The following is a 12,245-nucleotide window of genomic DNA, read 5'->3' as shown; positions in this document are numbered from 1 at the left end:
GACATTTTCAGGGCTGGTTTCATTTACAGCCCTCCAGTACTTGTGCATATGAAGTGACCATTAGCACAGATTTTAAAGCTGCTGTTGAAGGTATCAGCCATTGGGCGGCAGCATTTCTCCTTTCCCCATTCTGGGAATTACGGAAAGAGTCCTTCCTGCCAGTGGTGTTCCTCGGTTATATATTAGAGAGGAATGTGCCCGGACAGACCCCCAAAAGCTGATGTCTCCTAACTTACGTTTGGTTTCTAAATTGAAATTATATATTTTTTTAATTGGAGTAATATTCCATTGTGTACATGGACCACTTCTTCTTGTGCCTTCCTCTGTTGACAGACATTTTTGTTGCTTCCAAGTGTTGGCTGTGGTAAATATTGCTGGAGTGCAGGATTGCCACCCTGTGTCTTTTGGATTCTCATCCTCTCAGGTGATAGGCCCAGCAGTGGGTATGCTTGATTGAATGGTAGCTCAATATTTACCTTATCAAGGCACCTCCTTTGTGTTTTCATTACTGGTTCTTACCATGTCCCACTTAGAAACGAGGGTGCGCATTTCTCCACAACCCCTTCAGCATTTATTGTTTGCAGAATTTTTGCTGACGGCCATTATGACTGGTGTGAGCTGATAGGTTTTTGTAACTTGGATTTGCATGTCTTTAATGATTCCTAATGTTCAGCATTTTTCCATGCTTTGTTTTCTTTCTGTTAAACGAAAACAGAAAAAAACTGTGAGTACAATAAACCACTTGAAGTGGTCTTCTGGGAAGGCTGCCCTGTTTTGAATTTTTCGTCGATTTTTGACCCCAGGATTTTTTTGAGAACAGGTGACATTTACAGGCTTGTAATGAGTGTGAATATTTAGTGACCACTACTACTGGCTTTAAAGGTGCTGTTGGGGGAAACGGCCACAAGGCGGCAGCATTTCTCCGTTCCCAAAACTGGTTTCTAGGGCAGCACAACATTTCTGGAAGTTGTGTTCCCAGGTTGTAAATTAGAATGGAATGTGCTAGGAAAAAATCCCATAAGTTAATATTCCATTATTTCTTGTTCGATTTTTTAGTCTTTTTAAATCAAGGTAATATTTAGAATATTGTTTGTCCTAGGTGTATACAATCTGGTTCATTTGTACATTACATACACACACACACACACACACACACACACATATATGTAATATATTCATGTACAGATACTCTTCCCATGTAAATTATTGCAGAGTGCTCCATTGACCTCCCTTGCTATATGGTCGGTCTCTTTGATAAATGTATTTAGTAGGTATATGTACACATATGGTAACCCTAATCTTAATTTTCCATACCGCCCACCTTTCCATTTACATAAGAATAGTTTGTTTTCTAAGTCTGTGAGTTTCTTTCTCTGTGAAAATGCTATCATTTTTGTCAGTTGTTAGATAACGCCTATAAGTGATATCATACTATATGTCTTTTTCTTTCTGACTTACGGCATGTTCTGAGATTATATCTAGGCTCATAAATGGTGCCTCAACGAGCAGTGTTTCACTGTTTTCCATGGCTAATATTCCATTATGTACATGGACCACTTCTTTATCCATTCATCCATTGATGGACATTTTGGTTGCTTCCGTGTCTTGGCTATTGTGAAAAATCCTGCAGTGAAGCTGTTGCAGTCTGTGCCTTCTCGGCTCTGGTATTTTCAGGTGAGAGGTTCAGCGGTGGGCCTGCTGAATGGAATGCTGGCTCAATTTTTACTTTTAAACACAGCTCCTTTCTGTTCTCACTATTGGCTCTTACCACTTTACATCTCACCAGCAGCTAGAGGGTACACAGTTCTCTAAAACCCCTTCAGCATTTATTGTTTGTAGACCTTTGGCTGATGGTAGTTGCCGTGTGTGAGTTGAAATCTTTTTGTAGGCTAGATTTGCATGAGTTTAAAAATTTATGTTGTTGAGCTTTTATCCATTTTCCTTGTTTTTAGAAAAATAATGAGTAAAATTTACCTCTTCCTACTATCTCCTTGAAAATTTTGCCAGTTGTGAATTTTTGAGGGTAGTTGTCCTTTACTGTCCTGAGTCCTTGTGAATGTTAAGTGACCGTTAGCTGTGGTTTTAAAGCCGCTCTTGTGGGAAACGGCCACAAGGCGGCAGCATTTCTACATTTCCAACTCTGGGTTTTTGGGCAACAGAGGTTTCCTGGAAATCGTGTTTGTAAGCTGCAAATTAGAGCAGAATGTGCCACGGCAAACTCCCAAGAGCTTATATCTCCTTCCTTCTTGTTTGTTTTTTACATTTAATTTTTATTTATTATCACAGCAAATTGGATAAAAATACTGTGTTTTTTCTAGGTGTATGGAATCTGGTTCATTATATCAATGTATTGATCTATTCATCTTTGGATCCTTTCCCGTGTAGGTTACTACAGAGTGTTGAGTACACCTCTTTTAGCATTCCATAGGTATTTTGTGATTATATATTTCATATGTATTACTACATGTCTGTTAACCCCCATATCCTAATTCATACATTCCTTACACCTTTCCATTTGGTTAAACATAATTTGGTTTTCTGAATCTATGAGTGTCCTTCTCTTGGAAATTATTTCATGGGTATCAATTTTTAGGTAACACCTATAAGTGATGTAATAGGATATCTGTCTTTCGTTTTCTTTCTTACTTCAGGTAGGGTGATTATCTCTAGATCCTTCTATGGTGGTGCCAACAGCATTGTTCCATGCTTTTCCATGGCTAATATTCCATTGTGTACATGGACCACTTCTTCTTGGTGCATTTTTCTGTTGATGGACATTTTGGTTTCTTCCAGCTCTTGGCTATGGTACATGTTGCTGCAGTGAAGGATTGCCAGCCTGTGTCTTTTTGATTCAGGTCTACTCAGTGGATAGGCCCATCAGTGGGCCTACCTGATCACATAGTAGCTCAAGTTTTACCTTTAAACACATCTCCATTTTGTTCTCTGTACTGGCTGTTGCCAGGTTACATCCCATCAGCAGCTAGAGGGTACACAGTTCTCTAAAACCCCTTCAGCATTTATACTATGTAGACTTTTTTGCTGATGATCCTTCTGACGGCTGTGAGGTGAACGTGTTTCTAGACCGGATTTGCATGGCTTTATTAATTCCTGACGTTGAGCGTTTTTCCATGCCTTTTTCTATAACAAAAAAAGAGACAGAATATGAAATGTGCATAAAATATGCCTCTTGAAATTGTCATTTTGAAATATGGATGTCTTTTGAGATTTTTGCTCGATTTACGACCGAAGGATTGTTTTGAGGACAGGTGTCATTTACAGGCCTGCAATTATTTTGACTATCAAGTAACCATTACAGCTGCAGTTAGAGCTGCTGTTGTGTGAAACGGCCACAAGGCGGCAGCAGTTCTCATTAACCAAATCTGGTTACTAGGGAAACAGAGCCTCAATGGAAGTCCTGTTCTAGGTTGCAAATTAGAATGGAATGGGCCAGGAAAAAGCCCCTTAAGTTTATATCTCACTAAATATTGTTCTTCTTTTAAATTTAATTTTCATTGTTTATCACAGCAAGTGTGATTACAAAGTTTTGCTTGTTTTAGGTGTGCAAGATGTGGTTGTTTTCCACATATACCTATCTCTTTTCTTCTTTGGATCCTTTTCCCATTTTAGGTTATGACACAATGTTGAGTAGTCTTCTCTTGGTATTCCGTAGTTCTTTGGTGATTATAAACTTCACCTGTGTTTGTATATCTCTGTTAACTCTGACATCCTAATGTATCCAATCCTCACACCTTTCCATTGGTGAACCATAAGTTTGTTTAATGAATCTGTGATTGCCTTTCTCTGTGGAAATATCTTCACTGGTATCAATTTTTAGGTAACACCTATAAGTGATATCACAGGATACGTGTCTTTCGCTTTCTGACTTACTACAAGTTGCGTGATTACTTCTAGACTCATCTATGGTGATGCAAATGGCATTGTGTCATTGTTTTCCTTGGCTAATATTCCATCTGTACGTGGACCAGTTTTTCTTTGTCCACTCGCCTGTTGATGGACTTTTTGGTTGCTTCCATGTCTTGGTTATTGTAACACTGCTGAAATGCACATTTGCCTGCCTGTGTCTTTCAACTATGTCTTCTTCGGTTATAGGCCCAGGAGAGGGCCTGTTGGTTCATATGGTAGCAAAATGTTTACCTTGTAAAGGCGTCTCCATTCTGTTCTCATTAGTGGCTCTTACCAGGTTATGTTCCACTTAAATTTGGGGGTATGCCCTTGTCCACAACCCTTTCAGCATTTATTGTTTGTAGTTTTTCTGCTGATGTTTATTCTGACAGGTGTGAGCTGACACCTCTTTGAGGTTGGATTTGCATGCATCTCATAATCCCTTGAAATTGAACTTTCAGGCATGTCCTCTTTTTTTTCAAGCTGTGAGTAGCGCTTACCTCTTCAAATGGTTTTCTTGAAGTATGTGTCACATTTTGAAATATTTTGGCCATTACCTCCCTGAAGACATTTTCAGGGCTGGTTTCATTTACAGCCCTCCAGTACTTGTGCATATGAAGTGACCATTAGCACAGATTTTAAAGCTGCTGTTGAAGGTATCAGCCATTGGGCGGCAGCATTTCTCCTTTCCCCATTCTGGGAATTACGGAAAGAGTCCTTCCTGCCAGTGGTGTTCCTCGGTTATATATTAGAGAGGAATGTGCCCGGACAGACCCCCAAAAGCTGATGTCTCCTAACTTACGTTTGGTTTCTAAATTGAAATTATATATTTTTTTAATTGGAGTAATATTCCATTGTGTACATGGACCACTTCTTCTTGTGCCTTCCTCTGTTGACAGACATTTTTGTTGCTTCCAAGTGTTGGCTGTGGTAAATATTGCTGGAGTGCAGGATTGCCACCCTGTGTCTTTTGGATTCTCATCCTCTCAGGTGATAGGCCCAGCAGTGGGTATGCTTGATTGAATGGTAGCTCAATATTTACCTTATCAAGGCACCTCCTTTGTGTTTTCATTACTGGTTCTTACCATGTCCCACTTAGAAACGAGGGTGCGCATTTCTCCACAACCCCTTCAGCATTTATTGTTTGCAGAATTTTTGCTGACGGCCATTATGACTGGTGTGAGCTGATAGGTTTTTGTAACTTGGATTTGCATGTCTTTAATAATTCCTAATGTTCAGCATTTTTCCATGCTTTGTTTTCTTTCTGTTAAACGAAAACAGAAAAAAACTGTGAGTACAATAAACCACTTGAAGTGGTCTTCTGGGAAGGCTGCCCTGGTTTGAATTTTTCGTCGATTTTTGACCCCAGGATTTTTTTGAGAACAGGTGATACATTTACAGGCTTGTAATGAGTGTGAATATTTAGTGACCACTACTACTGGCTTTAAAGGTGCTGTTGGGGGAAACGGCCACAAGGCGGCAGCATTTCTCCATTCCCAAAACTGGTTTCTAGGGCAGCACAACATTTCTGGAAGTTGTGTTCCCAGGTTGTAAATTAGAATGGAATGTGCTAGGAAAAAATCCCATAAGTTAATATTCCATTATTTCTTGTTCGATTTTTTAGTCTTTTTAAATCAAGGTAATATTTAGAATATTGTTTGTCCTAGGTGTATACAATCTGGTTCATTTGTACATTACATACACACACACACACACACACACACACACACACATATATGTAATATATTCATGTACAGATACTCTTCCCATGTAAATTATTGCAGAGTGCTCCATTGACCTCCCTTGCTATATGGTCGGTCTCTTTGATAAATGTATTTAGTAGGTATATGTACACATATGGTAACCCTAATCTTAATTTTCCATACCGCCCACCTTTCCATTTACATAAGAATAGTTTGTTTTCTAAGTCTGTGAGTTTCTTTCTCTGTGAAAATGCTATCATTTTTGTCAGTTGTTAGATAACGCCTATAAGTGATATCATACTATATGTCTTTTTCTTTCTGACTTACGGCATGTTCTGAGATTATATCTAGGCTCATAAATGGTGCCTCAACGAGCAGTGTTTCACTGTTTTCCATGGCTAATATTCCATTATGTACATGGACCACTTCTTTATCCATTCATCCATTGATGGACATTTTGGTTGCTTCCGTGTCTTGGCTATTGTGAAAAATCCTGCAGTGAAGCTGTTGCAGTCTGTGCCTTCTCGGCTCTGGTATTTTCAGGTGAGAGGTTCAGCGGTGGGCCTGCTGAATGGAATGCTGGCTCAATTTTTACTTTTAAACACAGCTCCTTTCTGTTCTCACTATTGGCTCTTACCACTTTACATCTCACCAGCAGCTAGAGGGTACACAGTTCTCTAAAACCCCTTCAGCATTTATTGTTTGTAGACCTTTGGCTGATGGTAGTTGCCGTGTGTGAGTTGAAATCTTTTTGTAGGCTAGATTTGCATGAGTTTAAAAATTTATGTTGTTGAGCTTTTATCCATTTTCCTTGTTTTTAGAAAAATAATGAGTAAAATTTACCTCTTCCTACTATCTCCTTGAAAATTTTGCCAGTTGTGAATTTTTGAGGGTAGTTGTCCTTTACTGTCCTGAGTCCTTGTGAATGTTAAGTGACCGTTAGCTGTGGTTTTAAAGCCGCTCTTGTGGGAAACGGCCACAAGGCGGCAGCATTTCTACATTTCCAACTCTGGGTTTTTGGGCAACAGAGGTTTCCTGGAAATCGTGTTTGTAAGCTGCAAATTAGAGCAGAATGTGCCACGGCAAACTCCCAAGAGCTTATATCTCCTTCCTTCTTGTTTGTTTTTTACATTTAATTTTTATTTATTATCACAGCAAATTGGATAAAAATACTGTGTTTTTTCTAGGTGTATGGAATCTGGTTCATTATATCAATGTATTGATCTATTCATCTTTGGATCCTTTCCCGTGTAGGTTACTACAGAGTGTTGAGTACACCTCTTTTAGCATTCCATAGGTATTTTGTGATTATATATTTCATATGTATTACTACATGTCTGTTAACCCCCATATCCTAATTCATACATTCCTTACACCTTTCCATTTGGTTAAACATAATTTGGTTTTCTGAATCTATGAGTGTCCTTCTCTTGGAAATTATTTCATGGGTATCAATTTTTAGGTAACACCTATAAGTGATGTAATAGGATATCTGTCTTTCGTTTTCTTTCTTACTTCAGGTAGGGTGATTATCTCTAGATCCTCCTATGGTGGTGCCAAAGGCATTGTTCCATGCTTTTCCATGGCTAATATTCCATTGTGTACATGGACCACTTCTTCTTGGTGCATTTTTCTGTTGATGGACATTTTGGTTTCTTCCAGCTCTTGGCTATGGTACATGTTGCTGCAGTGAAGGATTGCCAGCCTGTGTCTTTTTGATTCAGGTCTACTCAGCGGATAGGCCCATCAGTGGGCCTACCTGATCACATAGTAGCTCAAGTTTTACCTTTAAACACACCTCCATTTTGTTCTCTGTACTGGCTGTTGCCAGGTTACATCCCATCAGCAGCTAGAGGGTACACAGTTCTCTAAAACCCCTTCAGCATTTATACTATGTAGACTTTTTTGCTGATGATCCTTCTGACGGCTGTGAGGTGAACGTGTTTCTAGACCGGATTTGCATGGCTTTATTAATTCCTGACGTTGAGCGTTTTTCCATGCCTTTTTCTATAACAAAAAAAGAGACAGAATATGAAATGTGCATAAAATATGCCTCTTGAAATTGTCATTTTGAAATATGGATGTCTTTTGAGATTTTTGCTCGATTTACGACCGAAGGATTGTTTTGAGGACAGGTGTCATTTACAGGCCTGCAATTATTTTGACTATCAAGTAACCATTACAGCTGCAGTTAGAGCTGCTGTTGTGTGAAATGGCCACAAGGCGGCAGCAGTTCTCATTAACCAAATCTGGTTACTAGGGAAACAGAGCCTCAATGGAAGTCCTGTTCTAGGTTGCAAATTAGAATGGAATGGGCCAGGAAAAAGCCCCTTAAGTTTATATCTCACTAAATATTGTTCTTCTTTTAAATTTAATTTTCATTGTTTATCACAGCAAGTGTGATTACAAAGTTTTGCTTGTTTTAGGTGTGCAAGATGTGGTTGTTTTCCACATATACCTATCTCTTTTCTTCTTTGGATCCTTTTCCCATTTTAGGTTATGACACAATGTTGAGTAGTCTTCTCTTGGTATTCCGTAGTTCTTTGGTGATTATAAACTTCACCTGTGTTTGTATATCTCTGTTAACTCTGACATCCTAATGTATCCAATCCTCACACCTTTCCATTGGTGAACCATAAGTTTGTTTAATGAATCTGTGATTGCCTTTCTCTGTGGAAATATCTTCACTGGTATCAATTTTTAGGTAACACCTATAAGTGATATCACAGGATACGTGTCTTTCGCTTTCTGACTTACTACAAGTTGCGTGATTACTTCTAGACTCATCTATGGTGATGCAAATGGCATTGTGTCATTGTTTTCCTTGGCTAATATTCCATCTGTACGTGGACCAGTTTTTCTTTGTCCACTCGCCTGTTGATGGACTTTTTGGTTGCTTCCATGTCTTGGTTATTGTAACACTGCTGAAATGCACATTTGCCTGCCTGTGTCTTTCAACTATGTCTTCTTCGGTTATAGGCCCAGGAGAGGGCCTGTTGGTTCATATGGTAGCAAAATGTTTACCTTGTAAAGGCGTCTCCATTCTGTTCTCATTAGTGGCTCTTACCAGGTTATGTTCCACTTAAATTTGGGGGTATGCCCTTGTCCACAACCCTTTCAGCATTTATTGTTTGTAGTTTTTCTGCTGATGTTTATTCTGACAGGTGTGAGCTGACACCTCTTTGAGGTTGGATTTGCATGCATCTCATAATCCCTTGAAATTGAACTTTCAGGCATGTCCTCTTTTTTTTCAAGCTGTGAGTAGCGCTTACCTCTTCAAATGGTTTTCTTGAAGTATGTGTCACATTTTGAAATATTTTGGCCATTACCTCCCTGAAGACATTTTCAGGGCTGGTTTCATTTACAGCCCTCCAGTACTTGTGCATATGAAGTGACCATTAGCACAGATTTTAAAGCTGCTGTTGAAGGTATCAGCCATTGGGCGGCAGCATTTCTCCTTTCCCCATTCTGGGAATTACGGAAAGAGTCCTTCCTGCCAGTGGTGTTCCTCGGTTATATATTAGAGAGGAATGTGCCCGGACAGACCCCCAAAAGCTGATGTCTCCTAACTTACGTTTGGTTTCTAAATTGAAATTATATATTTTTTTAATTGGAGTAATATTCCATTGTGTACATGGACCACTTCTTCTTGTGCCTTCCTCTGTTGACAGACATTTTTGTTGCTTCCAAGTGTTGGCTGTGGTAAATATTGCTGGAGTGCAGGATTGCCACCCTGTGTCTTTTGGATTCTCATCCTCTCAGGTGATAGGCCCAGCAGTGGGTATGCTTGATTGAATGGTAGCTCAATATTTACCTTATCAAGGCACCTCCTTTGTGTTTTCATTACTGGTTCTTACCATGTCCCACTTAGAAACGAGGGTGCGCATTTCTCCACAACCCCTTCAGCATTTATTGTTTGCAGAATTTTTGCTGACGGCCATTATGACTGGTGTGAGCTGATAGGTTTTTGTAACTTGGATTTGCATGTCTTTAATGATTCCTAATGTTCAGCATTTTTCCATGCTTTGTTTTCTTTCTGTTAAACGAAAACAGAAAAAAACTGTGAGTACAATAAACCACTTGAAGTGGTCTTCTGGGAAGGCTGCCCTGTTTTGAATTTTTCGTCGATTTTTGACCCCAGGATTTTTTTGAGAACAGGTGACATTTACAGGCTTGTAATGAGTGTGAATATTTAGTGACCACTACTACTGGCTTTAAAGGTGCTGTTGGGGGAAACGGCCACAAGGCGGCAGCATTTCTCCGTTCCCAAAACTGGTTTCTAGGGCAGCACAACATTTCTGGAAGTTGTGTTCCCAGGTTGTAAATTAGAATGGAATGTGCTAGGAAAAAATCCCATAAGTTAATATTCCATTATTTCTTGTTCGATTTTTTAGTCTTTTTAAATCAAGGTAATATTTAGAATATTGTTTGTCCTAGGTGTATACAATCTGGTTCATTTGTACATTACATACACACACACACACACACACACACACACACACATATATGTAATATATTCATGTACAGATACTCTTCCCATGTAAATTATTGCAGAGTGCTCCATTGACCTCCCTTGCTATATGGTCGGTCTCTTTGATAAATGTATTTAGTAGGTATATGTACACATATGGTAACCCTAATCTTAATTTTCCATACCGCCCACCTTTCCATTTACATAAGAATAGTTTGTTTTCTAAGTCTGTGAGTTTCTTTCTCTGTGAAAATGCTATCATTTTTGTCAGTTGTTAGATAACGCCTATAAGTGATATCATACTATATGTCTTTTTCTTTCTGACTTACGGCATGTTCTGAGATTATATCTAGGCTCATAAATGGTGCCTCAACGAGCAGTGTTTCACTGTTTTCCATGGCTAATATTCCATTATGTACATGGACCACTTCTTTATCCATTCATCCATTGATGGACATTTTGGTTGCTTCCGTGTCTTGGCTATTGTGAAAAATCCTGCAGTGAAGCTGTTGCAGTCTGTGCCTTCTCGGCTCTGGTATTTTCAGGTGAGAGGTTCAGCGGTGGGCCTGCTGAATGGAATGCTGGCTCAATTTTTACTTTTAAACACAGCTCCTTTCTGTTCTCACTATTGGCTCTTACCACTTTACATCTCACCAGCAGCTAGAGGGTACACAGTTCTCTAAAACCCCTTCAGCATTTATTGTTTGTAGACCTTTGGCTGATGGTAGTTGCCGTGTGTGAGTTGAAATCTTTTTGTAGGCTAGATTTGCATGAGTTTAAAAATTTATGTTGTTGAGCTTTTATCCATTTTCCTTGTTTTTAGAAAAATAATGAGTAAAATTTACCTCTTCCTACTATCTCCTTGAAAATTTTGCCAGTTGTGAATTTTTGAGGGTAGTTGTCCTTTACTGTCCTGAGTCCTTGTGAATGTTAAGTGACCGTTAGCTGTGGTTTTAAAGCCGCTCTTGTGGGAAACGGCCACAAGGCGGCAGCATTTCTACATTTCCAACTCTGGGTTTTTGGGCAACAGAGGTTTCCTGGAAATCGTGTTTGTAAGCTGCAAATTAGAGCAGAATGTGCCACGGCAAACTCCCAAGAGCTTATATCTCCTTCCTTCTTGTTTGTTTTTTACATTTAATTTTTATTTATTATCACAGCAAATTGGATAAAAATACTGTGTTTTTTCTAGGTGTATGGAATCTGGTTCATTATATCAATGTATTGATCTATTCATCTTTGGATCCTTTCCCGTGTAGGTTACTACAGAGTGTTGAGTACACCTCTTTTAGCATTCCATAGGTATTTTGTGATTATATATTTCATATGTATTACTACATGTCTGTTAACCCCCATATCCTAATTCATACATTCCTTACACCTTTCCATTTGGTTAAACATAATTTGGTTTTCTGAATCTATGAGTGTCCTTCTCTTGGAAATTATTTCATGGGTATCAATTTTTAGGTAACACCTATAAGTGATGTAATAGGATATCTGTCTTTCGTTTTCTTTCTTACTTCAGGTAGGGTGATTATCTCTAGATCCTCCTATGGTGGTGCCAAAGGCATTGTTCCATGCTTTTCCATGGCTAATATTCCATTGTGTACATGGACCACTTCTTCTTGGTGCATTTTTCTGTTGATGGACATTTTGGTTTCTTCCAGCTCTTGGCTATGGTACATGTTGCTGCAGTGAAGGATTGCCAGCCTGTGTCTTTTTGATTCAGGTCTACTCAGCGGATAGGCCCATCAGTGGGCCTACCTGATCACATAGTAGCTCAAGTTTTACCTTTAAACACACCTCCATTTTGTTCTCTGTACTGGCTGTTGCCAGGTTACATCCCATCAGCAGCTAGAGGGTACACAGTTCTCTAAAACCCCTTCAGCATTTATACTATGTAGACTTTTTTGCTGATGATCCTTCTGACGGCTGTGAGGTGAACGTGTTTCTAGACCGGATTTGCATGGCTTTATTAATTCCTGACGTTGAGCGTTTTTCCATGCCTTTTTCTATAACAAAAAAAGAGACAGAATATGAAATGTGCATAAAATATGCCTCTTGAAATTGTCATTTTGAAATATGGATGTCTTTTGAGATTTTTGCTCGATTTACGACCGAAGGATTGTTTTGAGGACAGGTGTCATTTACAGGCCTGCAATTATTTTGAC

Source organism: Orcinus orca, chromosome 3, assembly GCF_937001465.1.
Source record: "Orcinus orca chromosome 3, mOrcOrc1.1, whole genome shotgun sequence".
NCBI lineage: Eukaryota > Metazoa > Chordata > Mammalia > Artiodactyla > Delphinidae > Orcinus > Orcinus orca.
The sequence above is the reverse complement of the archived record's forward strand: the minus strand, read 5'-3'. Positions refer to the sequence as shown.